The sequence below is a fragment of the Psammomys obesus genome, unplaced genomic scaffold, assembly GCF_907164565.1.
Source record: "Psammomys obesus unplaced genomic scaffold, mPsaObe1.curated_primary_1811, whole genome shotgun sequence".
Taxonomy (NCBI): domain Eukaryota; kingdom Metazoa; phylum Chordata; class Mammalia; order Rodentia; family Muridae; genus Psammomys; species Psammomys obesus.
Window position 1 is genome coordinate 2,841,190 of NW_026594428.1, and position 12,927 is coordinate 2,854,116.

The window sequence follows — 12,927 nt, forward strand, 5'->3', positions numbered from 1 at the left end:
TTATTCCGACTTATATTTCCAGAGGGAAAGGTGCCCATCATGGTGGGAAAGCATAATCTGAAGCTGAGAGAGGACATCTTTTTTTTTTTATATTTTATTTTTTTCTTATCAGTTACATTTTATTAACTCTGTATCCCAGCTGTGTCCCGATCCCTCATTCCCTCCCAGTCCCTTTCTCCCTTCCTCATCTCCACCCTGCCCCTTGCCAGGTCCACTGATAGGGGGGACCTCCTCCCCATTCATCTGATCCTGTTTTATCAGGTATCTTCAGGACTGGCTGCAAAGCTCTCCTCTGAGAGAGGACATCTTTAAACACAAGAATGAAATAAAATGTGTGGACTGAAAGTGGTAAGTGACTTTTAATCTCAAATCCCACCCTCAGTGAAGTACTTACTTCAGCTAGTCTGCCCCACATAAACCAACCCAAATAGCACCCAAAAAGATGAAGGGATATCAGAGGCTCAATACAATGAGATTTCTCACCCACACTACCAGCATACTGTTTGAGTTTTGGTAAAGTCTTACATTGTCACTTGAGACTGGAAAGGGAAAAGAGTTAAATAAAAATGTGATACAATTATGATTTAATTAAAGAAAATACCTACGTTGATCACCTCCCACTGAGGGGGGAGCAGCTTTACCAGGCCACAGTAGAAGACAATGCAGCCACTTTTGATGAGAACTGATAGACTAAGATCAGCAAGGAGAGGAGAACCTCCCCTATCAGTGGACTTGGGGAGGGGCATGTATGCAGAGAGGGGAGGGAGGGTGGGATCGGGAGGGGAGGAGGGAGGGTATTATGGGGGGATACAAAATGAATAAAGTGTAATTAATAAAAAATTTTAAAAAAGATAGGAGATGATGTATTTATACTATAATCTCAAAAAATTAAAATAAATAAATTTAATTTAAAGTAAAAAAAAAAGAGAGAGAAAATACCTAATGATATAAGACACAACTAACATGTAGTGAACTGAAATAAAGTATACTCACCAGTGGAAGATGCCTTCATGTTCTTTGTGGTGTGATTAACTCTCAAAAGAGTCACAAATAATGATCATCTCTCTTCTTATTGTTTACCACAACAATCATAAACTTTACTTTGCTCACATTGGCATTTACACTTTACTCTGATGATCTCACATTTTTCAAAATTTAGATAATTCAACCCTTGGTAAAACTGTGAAAATGTGGAATTTGGGTGGAAAATAATAAGTATACTTTTAAAACTCTTCACTTCCTTTTGTCTTTTTGTCTTTGACATCAGTAAACATTATCAAAGAGGAAATTTAGAAATATGAAATAAAGATCATTTATGATTACACGTACATGAAATTTTAATAATAATTTTATGTCTATGTCATGTAATTTTAATGTAATTGCTAATTTCAATGAGATTTTTATTATAATTTTTACTGTAAAATATTTCCATATTACATAATTTGTATTTCTGTGTTATTTGTTATTATTTAAATGGATCCCACAAATTTCATATAAAACTTAGCAAAAGCAGTACATTTTCTTTCCAGTTATTATTTCTTCATTTTCTATTATTTATTACATTTATTCTAACTGTATCGTTCTCACCATATCATGTTTCACTCTTGCTCCTGCCATCTACCTCCCTTCCCACTTTTTTTCATATTCATGACCTTTTGTCTTGGATTGTGCTCCACTTATTTTGCCCAGTGCTCTTCATAATACCATAGGAGTAGACTCAAGCTTACAGTCCTGTAGTGGTCATAACAGCTTCAGTGAGTTAATGGCTGCATCATACGTGGAAAAGAGTGAAGGTTAGCATTGCTTCTTTCAGTCTGCTGAATCTGTATTGAATCCTCTTTCAGTGTTTTCTGAGTCTTGGGCTAGGTAGTATAAATGCGCATTTTAAGCATTTAAAATTCATTTACAATCAATGTCATAAATCTATTATATTCAGTAGCTTTCCCTGCACAGCAGGTCTCTGGTGAAGTGTGGGAGTGGTATTTATTTATGTAGATTTTAAAAGGCAACTGGACACCATATTGAATTAGCAAACCAATAGTTGAAAGTTCTCCTAGAGACTCTATGACCTCTCTAGCTATGCTATGACAGAGTACATACCACAGGGCAGAAATTCCTTCCTGAGAAGAAGGTCTTGAATCCACTCAGTGAGCAGTCAGTTACCATCATCTAAGTCATGTCATTGTTGCTCAGGGGGATACATCTTGCCTACCAGGTTGATTTTGTGTCTACAATGATTTATAGCTGCATAAAACCATTGATGACTTTTCCACTTTATTAGTCTGCCTTTATTGCCTCTTCCAATAGTATATATAATTGCCAGTAGGAATGGTGCTTCAAGTTTAGTACCAGCTTGTTTATCTATGTCTTATATCCAAGTGTGTGGTATATTTAGCACTATGTTTTTGCAGTATATTAATAGTGGAATACGAAGAACAACCACATTATTCTGTCTTGTTTTGGGAACAGCTAGAGCCCGTTGCTTGTTGCTTTTTTGTTCCCTGTTGAAATTTGTCATTTAGATATACATAATTTATTTTGAGCATTATAAAGTCTATGATTTTCTTTATCAGAACATACTTTCATTTAGACCAGTGCTTTCAGCTTCTTCTTCTAATTCCAGCTTTGCCTACATGCTTTCTTCCCACTAGAGCTTGGTTGAAGTTTCTGAACAGTTAAGTTTCCATAATGTAGTCTTCTCAAAAAAGGTCAATAGGTTGTTGATGTGGTTCTTTTCATAGGATAGAGATTTTGGTATCTCTCCAGACTCTTATTTGGGGCACAAAAATTCTGTCACTTGCCAATTAAAAAAATCAAACAAAGATTTATACATTGCCTATGACCTCTAGAATCTTCTGTAAACATAACACATTATGTGAAAATGTACAATAAAGTGAAGTACCATTTTTATAATCAATTATTGTAGCTTCTATGCTTTCATTTTAAACACTAATAAGTATGCTTTATTAATTATATCATCATTAAATTATATTCAAATCTTTTTCTGAGATTTGGTGTATCTGATACTTTAAGATTTGATATAGTATTATACATATAAGAATATAAATAACAGAAAAATATAGAAAAACATCACATGAAATTTTAACATTCGTATGCATAGAGGACAAAATAATTATACTACCTCTTGATGGTCTCTAAATAAACTTACAGTTTTTCAGATTGGGTTTGATTGTTTATTATAGACTCTATTATACATATTAACCACAACAAGATCAGTGCTATCAGGTAATGATTTAAAATAAAATAATAAAATAAAATAAAGATAGAAAGACCTGGAAGGGACAGGGTATGCACAAGGAAACCAACAGAGCCAAGAAATATGGGCCCAGGTGGCCTCACAGAGACTGTTACTCCAACCAAGGACCATGCATGGAGAGGACCTAGAATCCCTGCTCAGCTGTAGCGCAGGGGCAACTCAGTGTTCAAGTGAGTTCCTTTGGTGCTGTCTCTGACGTGAACTCAGAGGCTGGCTCTTTGATCACCTCTCTCTGGGGTGTACAGCCTTGCCAGGCCACAGAGGAAGATGATGAAGCCAGTCCTGATAAGACCTGATAAGCTAGGGTCAGAGAGAAGGGGAGGAGGTCCTCCCCTATCAGTGGAATAGGGAAAGGGCATAGGGAAAGAAGATGGAGGAAGAGTGGGACTGGTAGGAAAAAAAGGAATGGGTTGACAGCAGGGATACAAAGTAAATAAATTGTAATAAATAATTAATAAAAAGTAATGAATAAATAATTAAAAAAAATAAAATTAAAATAATTAAAAATTCACTTATTAAAATATCAACAGGTGCCCAATTGAAGTCAATAGATTACGTCAAAGAATTATTCTGACTCTCCATAACCTATCACTAATTTATTTCTCCATATTTTCTTTGTCCACCCAGAATGAAAAATTACTTCTGATAAATGTAAGAGCATTGTATCCATTTTTCCAAATAAATAATGTCTGTTTTTTTTTATTATAATCTTTTATTTATTTTTTATTAATTACACTTTATTCATTTTGTATCCCCCCATAAGCCCCTCCCTCCTCCCCTGCCGATCCCACCCTCCCTCCCCTTTCTGCATGCATGCCACTCCCCAAGTCCACTGATAGGGGAGGTTCTCCTCTCCTTTCTGATCTTAGTCTATCAGTTCTCATCAAAAGTGGCTGCATTGTCCTCTACTGTGGCCTGGTAAGGCTGCTCCCCCCCCAGGGGGAAGTGATCAAAGAGCAAGCCAATCAGATTATGTCAGAGGCAGTCCCTCTTCCCATTACTATGTAACCCACTTGGACACTGGACTGCCATGGGCTACACCTGTGCAGGGGTTCCAGGTCATCTCCACAAATAGTCCTTGGTTGGAGTATGAATCTCTGGGAAGTTCCCTGTGTTCAAATTATCTTGTTCTGTTGCTCTGCTTGTGGAGTTCCCGTTCCCTCCAGCTCTTACTATTTCCCACTTCTTACATAAAATTCCATTCACTCTGCCCATCAGTTGGCCATCAGGCTCAGCATCTGCTTTGACAGTCTATACTGCAGAAGCTTTCAGAGGCCCTCTGTGGCAGGTTTCAAGGTGGTTTCCTGTTTTCTTCTGGCTTTCAGAGGCCCTCTGTAGCGGATTCCGAGGTTGTTTCCTATTTTCGTTTTCTTCTGATGTCCATCCTCTTTGCCTTTCAGGATGGGGATTGAACATTTTAGTTAGGGTCCTCTCTTTTGCTTAGTTTGTTTAGATGTACAGCTTTTAGTGGGTTTATTCTATAATGTATGTTTATATGAGTGAGTATATACCGTGAGTGTCTTTTTGCTTCTGGGTCAATTCACTCAGGATGATCCTTTCCAGGTCCCACCATTTACCTGCAAATTTCATGATTTCCTTATTTTTCATTGCTGAGTAATACTCCATTGTATAGATGTACCACAGTTTCTGCATCCATTCTTCAGTTGAGGGGCATCTGGGTTGTTTCCAGCTTCTGGCTATTACAAATAAAGCTGCTACAAACATGGTTGAACAAATGTCCTTGTTGTGTACTTGCGCCTCTTTTGGGTATATGCCTAGGAGTGGTATGGCTGGATCTTGAGGAAGCGCTATTCCTAGTTGTCTGAGAAAGCGCCAGATTGATTTCCAGAGTGGTTGTACCAGTTTACATTCCCACCAGCAGTGGAGAAGCGTTCCCCTTTCTCCACAACCTCTCCAGCATGTGTTGTCCCTTGAGATTTTCATCTTGGCCATTCTGATGGGTGTAAGGTGAAATCTCAGGGTTGTTTTGATTTGCATTTCCCTAATGGCTAATGAGGTTGAGCATTTCTTTAAGTGCTTCTCTGCCATTCGATATTCCTCTGCAGAGAATTCTCTCTTTAGCTCTGTTCCCCATTTTTTAAGTGGATTACTTGGTTTGTTGCTTTTCAGCTTGTTTAGTTCTTTATATATATTGGATATGAGTCTTCTGTCAGATAGAGGGTTGGTGATGATTCTTTCCCAATCTGTAGGCAGTCGCTTTGTTTTGATGACAGTGTCCTTTGCTTTACAGAAGCTTTTCAATTTCATGAGGTCCCATTTATTGATTGTTGCTCTTAGAGCCTGTGCTGTTGGTGTTCTGTTCAGGAAGTTTTCTCCTGTACCAATGAATAATAATGTCTGTTTTTGATCTGGTATGATGAATAAAGCCATACAGACATAGGTGGGAAAGAATATTCTCTCACAGATTGATCATAGATATGAGACCTTCTTGAAATTGAAAATGTATTGATTTAAAATCACCTACATTTTGCATTAAATTCTGTGATTATTATGCTAACTTAATTATATTGACAAATATAATTAGAAAGGCCCATATAGAGGTGTGTTTGTAAGCATATTCTAGAAATGATTAAGTAATGAAGGCTCCGGCATAATTAGTAGTTTGATGCTTTGATGAATTCAAAATTCAAGTAGAGAATTGGGAGCTATTGATTGAAGGCCAGGCTGGAAAAGAATTGTGACTCTAGATATTTGCCCTTGAGAGCTATCATCTTTCATTTTTACCTCCTGTTACAACTTTGTTTCTTAACTTCTATGATGAATGTTTTGATTATTACTTTTACAAGATCTAGAATTACCTAAGAAATAAGCCTATGTCCAAGCCTATGAGGGATTTTATGGAAGAGGTTCATAGGAGAGAAAAATCACCAAATGTTGGTGGCACTATTTCAGAGGATGTTGACCTAGACTGAATAAAAATGAATAAATCAAGTAAGTATATGTGTTTTTCTTTCTTTTCTTCCTATCTGTGCATGATATGTCACGAGCAACCTCAGGCTTCTGCAGCCAGGACTTCTCTAACACAGTTTTAGTGCCTAAAAATGGGAGTCAAAATACTTATGTCCTTTTTTATGTTGCTTCTGTCGGGATACTTGTCGCAGCAATGAAACAAATAAATAATATATCTTCTCTGAAAGACATGGATCTAATTGGTAAAAACTGCTACAGAATACTGTCACAACTAAGAGTCAGGGAGCATTGGAGACAGTAGAAAAGTAGAATGTAAAATCCAGAGGATCAGGGAGTTTGCTGTGAGAGAAGAGCACACAAGATTTTATGTTTTCAGCTATGAAAACATACATAATGGCAACATTATATATTCTGAGAAGGTTGGAGTTTGTATTTAGGAGTGTGTGTGTATGTTGTGTGTGTGTGTGTGTTTGTGTGTTTGTGTATATGTACGCATGTAACAATTAATGAAGAAAGAGGTCATTAATTTGAAAAAGAGAAAGTGAGAGTATAAGGGAGGCTTTGGTGGGAAGAAAAGGGAAAATGAAGTAATTATAATCTGAAACATAAGAGAAAAAAATTAAAAAAAAATAAAAACTGATACAGAGAAATATGGTCGTTTTTGTGCCTACCTGATTCCGTGATTCTGCAGCCTTTTAGGCAGCTTTTCGGGATAACTCTGAAGACACTTGGACACAGGGTAGTCTAGACAGAGTTAGGTAAGCATTGCTTAATGGACAATTCTACTGTGGATTCACGAAGGCAGTATGACAACAACGTTAAGTGCTTGAAAAGACTGTACTCAGAAAATTTTCAATAAGATAAGAGAACATTATTGCCCACTTATGTAACACTCTGTCAAAAATGTCTACATTTCAACCATACCCAGAGATTCTGACTTTAAAAACGGCTGACTTTAAAGACGACAAACTAATTAGGATAGCAGAAACATTTTAGCAGAGCTGACACTCAGGGGATGGCAAAATTATTGTTAGTCGCTTTTAGCCAAGCTTATAGTAAAAATTCTGCGCCATGAACACAGTCAAAATTATTAAAATCCTGGTAGATATTAAAAAAAAAAGGCAACAACAAAATAATCAACAAGTGATTGGGGAGGACCTCCTCCCTTTTCATCTGACCCTGGTTTATCAGGTATCTTCAAAACTGGCTGCAAAGTCCCCCTCTGTGACCTAGCAGGACTGCTCCTCCCTTGAGGGATGAGGAGGTCAAAGAGCCTGCCATTGAGTTTATGTCAGAAATAGTCTCTGTTCCCCTTACTATGGGGAACCAATTGGTTACTGAGCTACCACGGGCTACATCCGAGCAGAGGTTCTAGGTTATATCCATACATGGTCCTTGGTTGGAGAAAGTCTCATGAAAGACCCCTGTGCCCTGATATATTTGGTCCTTGTGGAGCTCCAGTCCTCTCCAGGTCATACTAACTCCCCTTCTTTCATATGATTCCCTGTACTCTGCTGACGGTTTGGTTACGAGTCTTAGTATCTGCTTTGATATACTGCTGGGTAGAGACTTTCAGAGGCCGTCTGTGGTAGCAGATGGCAGCTCAAGCTCAATGTGGTTACCCTAGTAAAGGGAGTGGGTTCACTCTCTGACATGGACTCTGTTGCCTACATTCTGATCACTCACCCCTGAAAGGGTTGCCTTTTCAGGCCACAAGAGAAGTGACTTGCTCAGTCCTGATATGACTCAATGAGATTGGAAGAGTGGGTAGACCAGGGCAGGGTGGGGTGAAATTCCTCTTATCTGAAGTATAGGAAAGGGAGGATGGAGGAAGAGGAAGAAAGAGTGGGACCAGGAGGAGAGGAGGGAGGGGGCTATGATCAGGATGGAAAATGACTAAAGTAATTAAAATAAAAAAAAAATGTAGAGCTTTCAAGCATATTTTTAGTATAAGAAGACATCATCCCAGAAAGAAGAAACAGAGAAAGAAAGAAAGAAAGAAAGAAAGAAAGAAAGAAAGAAAGAAAGAAAGAAAGAAGATAGGAAGGAATATAGGAAGGAAGGAAGGAAGGAAGGAAGGAAGGAAGGAAGGAAGGAAGGAAGGAAGGAAGGAAATATATCAGAGGATCTAAGAGCACCCTTATCAAAAATTTTTAAATTATTGAATGAAAGAAATGGACTTTTGCTGCTTTGTCTAACCAGGATATGCCATCATAGCAGTGTAAAGTTAGTTCATAAAGATGTCTCACTTGAATCAAGGTTCTGTTATCTTTGTGCATATATCTTACAGTGAGGAGATATAACTAACTCACAATCATTCACATTCCAGTTTACCCAGAGTGACCAGGCTGAGCATGGATTTCTTGCAGGAGATGATCATTAAGCCTTTAATTATTATGCATTTGCCCTGAATTCTCTTGTGAAAATTTTAATCCCTAAAAACTGATATGTACAAGTGACTTGTGCTGGGATTATTTTCAAACAGCTTCTCTGTTAAGTATGGCTGTGGTGGTAAAATAAAACAAAAAAAGAAGAAAAGATAGCTCCAGAAACGTCTGATAAGAGGAGATTAGAGGGACAAAATATAATGCACTATAGATCAATCCTAACTTAGAAAGACAAATGGGATGGACATTGGATGTAGGATAAAACAAGAAACAGGACAAGAGCCAACCAAAGAGGGCCTCTGAAAGACTCTACCTAATAGTGTATCAGAGCAGATGCTGAGACTCATAAGCAAATCTTGGGCAAGAGTGTAGGCAATCATGAAAGAAGGGAGAGTTCGTAAGACCTGGAGAGGATGGGAAAGCCACAATGACCAAATATTTCTGGGCACAGGCGTCTTTTCTGAGACTGATTCTCCAACCAAGGACCATGCATGGAAATAACCTAGAACCCCTGCTCAGGTATAGCCCATGGCAGCTCAGTATCCAAGTGGGTTTCCCTAGTAAGGGGAACAGGGACTGTCTCTGACATGAATTCAGTGTGAGCTCTTTGATACCCCCCACCCCCAAGGAGAAGCAGCCTGGCTAGGCCACAGGGGAGGACACTCTAGCCAGTCCTGGTGATACCTTATAAGCAAGGGTCAGATGGAAGGGGAGGAGGACCTTCCCTATCATTGGACTTAGAGAGGAACAGGGAGGAGATGAGGGATGGAGGGTGGGGTTGGGAGGGAATGAAGGAGGGGGCTACAGCTGGGATACAAAGTAAATAACCTGTAATTAATATAAAAAATAAAAATTATATTTAGAATGGGTTTAGGGGGGACAATAATTCAAATAAATGAAGACAAAACAACAACAACAACAACAACAAAAAAAAACAGAAATCTATTGTAGGTAGATGAGGGTCTTGGTGCTGTCATGTCTCTGAATTATCATTCACTCTTAAACCATATATTAAAAAGAAACTTACTTTGTTATGTTGGCTACTCTATGCCAAATGAAGAAACAACTTTCTGATATCCCATATTTGTGCTAAAGAATATAGTTATAAGAAATCTGCATGACAAATCTTATCCTTTATTTTACATTTATCAAGAGCACTTTACATCATAAATACAACACATATTTTGATTGTTTTCTGGGATGATGAATTGTAGAAACAAAATATTGATCAAAGTTCTTTATTTTACTATCAAAGCAGTGCAGAATAGAATATATTAGAAGAGTTCTGGTAATACATTTATGTCATACACCATCCACCTTATAGTTACATAAAATTGTCACACAGAAAGTCTCCTGTATATGTTCCTGTTAGAAAAACAAACAAGCAAGTAAACAAACAAAACAGTTCCCAGGTTTTGTTTAAGGTATAACAGAAAAGGAGGCTGGTAAATAAATTCTAGAGGATTATCTTAGGTCCTTATGTTGACTGTGTCTTAAAAATTATCTTTTTCTGGTGTATTTACGTATATATTTCTCCTCTCTCTGTCTTCTTTTCTCTCTGTGTCTGTCTGTCTTTGTTTTTCTGACTCTATGTGTGTATGTGTGTGTATACTTGCGTATTCTTAGTGTAAATTGTACTGAAGGCTTAGAAAAAAACGGTGAGAAATGGTGTCCATACCTACGTCTGAGGATTGAAGAATATAGAATGCTAACATTTGGAGTCAGAAGATGAGTGTCACAAATATTCAGGAAGAAAACTGATTTGTCCTTTTTGTTGTTATATTTTTTTATTGGTTCCTCATCATATTGCCTGCATTGGGAAGATCTCACTTCCTCAGTGTATTCACTCTGTAAATGACTTTCAGAAACACTTTAACAAACATGTCTCATAGTCTTCCACTCACCCATGTGGATGCATGGAATTCATATGCACCATTTTCATGAATGGTCTCCCTTAGGGAATTACACATTCAATTTAATGTTCATTTTGGAGGAGGTAGTTATAAAATCCAACTTTTTGATAATAGTTATATTTGCTGGTTTTCTGGTTAGAAGAGATTTATTCTCTGTCTCATGAACAAAACTAATACGAAAATATCCAGTTACAATAAAATAAATTAATTTGTAATATAAATAATATATTTAATTAAATTAGAGAGTTTATTATTAGTAGGTAGTACCTAAATAATATATTAATATATGATGAATTGCAAAAATAAATGTTAAAAGCATGGAGATGATTCTAAAGAAATGTCATCTATGATATCATTAACACAGTCTAGACTATGTTCAGTTTATATTTTTGTATGAACCCTAGGAATCAAACCAGCAAAAGCAAACAAACAAACAAAAGAGTTAGAAATGTCTCAGTCAGATAAGTACTTTCCTTTGAAGCCTGACAACTAGAATTCAATTCATGGACCTCATTTCAAAATGACTGGCTTTTTGATCACCTCCCCCTGTCGGAGGAGCAGCCTAGATAGGCCACAGAGGAGGACAATGCAGCCAGTCCTGGTGAGAACTGATAAGGTAGGGTCAGATGGAAGGGGAGGAGAACCTCCCCTATCAGTGGACTTAGAGAGGGTTAGGGAGGAGTTGAGGAGGGAGAGTGGGATTGGGAGGGAAAGAGAGAGGGGGCTACAGCTGGGATACAAAGTAAATAACCTGTAATTAATATAAAAAAATGAAAAATAAAAGACCTCTTGGTCATATTATACATAAAAACAATGACTGGAGATGGAAGAACACACAGAGTTGTATTCTGACTATTTGCATGTCTTGACAAATGCATACAGGCCTACAAACATTAAACAAACACAAAATTATAGCACAAAAACCTTAAATTATGCATTCACACTTATTAACCATAAAGAAAACCATATTTCTTCATTATTATTTATATATTGATCAATTTTTATAATAATACTGGACAGAAGTTATCCAAATGGGATGTGCTGCCATTATCATGGCTACTATTTTCAATCAATTTTCTGAAATATATCTACCTGAAACAAATTCAGGGCTTAATTTATTCAACAAGACATAAGAATAACAACCCATATGTAAACTGAACTTTTTGTATATGAATACACAGAAAATATTTTTCTCAGTATTGCTCTTTATTAATGATCTATAATTTTCTGTCATAAGAAACTTATCAAATATCTGATAATTAATGAAATTAAACAAAAAATCTATGAATGTGTAGTTGAGAAAATGGCAAATTAGTTATCAACCTTTATTTGTAAAACAGATTTTTAATAGTTATGCTTTTTTTCCTCACATTACAGAATATAACTTGATATGCATAATGGTTTCTATATTAATTTAAATGATGACTATACTGTAAGATGCTGTAAATTTTATGTTTTTAAATTAGATTAAAACTATTATTTTTATGTCAATATTTCCTTCACTTTTTTGTTCCTCTTATTGATCCCATTTATTCTGTCATATTTTCTTTTTTGCATTCATGTCATATTTTCTGTTAATTTCTTTTCCACTTTGTTAAGAAATTTTCTTCCTATTCCAGGCTTTATTTTCTTCTATGTTCATGAAACAAACACACACTCACAAACATACACAGGTAACACAAAACCCACAACTTTTAAATGCATAATTTATGAAAGTACCTACTTCCATCCACCTTCGTCATGTTCATCGTTTTTAAGGTAAATGTTATTTTATTGTATATTTGCATAGAAAGATAAATAAATAAGATATTAATATATAGTTGTATTTGTGTGTACATGTCATATTATAATCTTCTGCTTGTTGATGGAATTTAGGTTGGTTCAATGACTAAGCTTGTGTGATTACAGAAAAAGCCTAAAAATCCTACATAGGTGAGCAAATACCTCCATGGTAAAATTAATAATCCCTCAGTTTTACTTACAAGAGTGTTATAAGTGGCTATTATAATTGCTCTAGCATTCTTTTTTTGGGGGGGGTTAGTTGTAGTTTTAGTCTTCTGGAAAGCATGAACACTGAAGTTGTTGTACCATTGCAAGTCCAACCAGCATGGGAATTTGGTTCATTCTCACACCTTTCCCTCCAAATGATCAGCGTAATTAGATATCATTTACCATTCATTTTTATATGGTGGGGGATAAGGGGATAGGTGTTTGGAGTGGTGGGGTTTGAGTGGTGGTGGTGGTGGTGGTGATGATAGTCTTTCCGGATACCTTAAGATGGGCACTCAAATCAGTTTTACTTTGTATTTCCCTGACAAGCAATGATGCTGAACACTGAATGCTTTTCTTCCTTCTTTTGAGGATTATCAAATGAAATTAAAGACTTTCTAGAATTCAATGAAAATGAAGGCACAACATA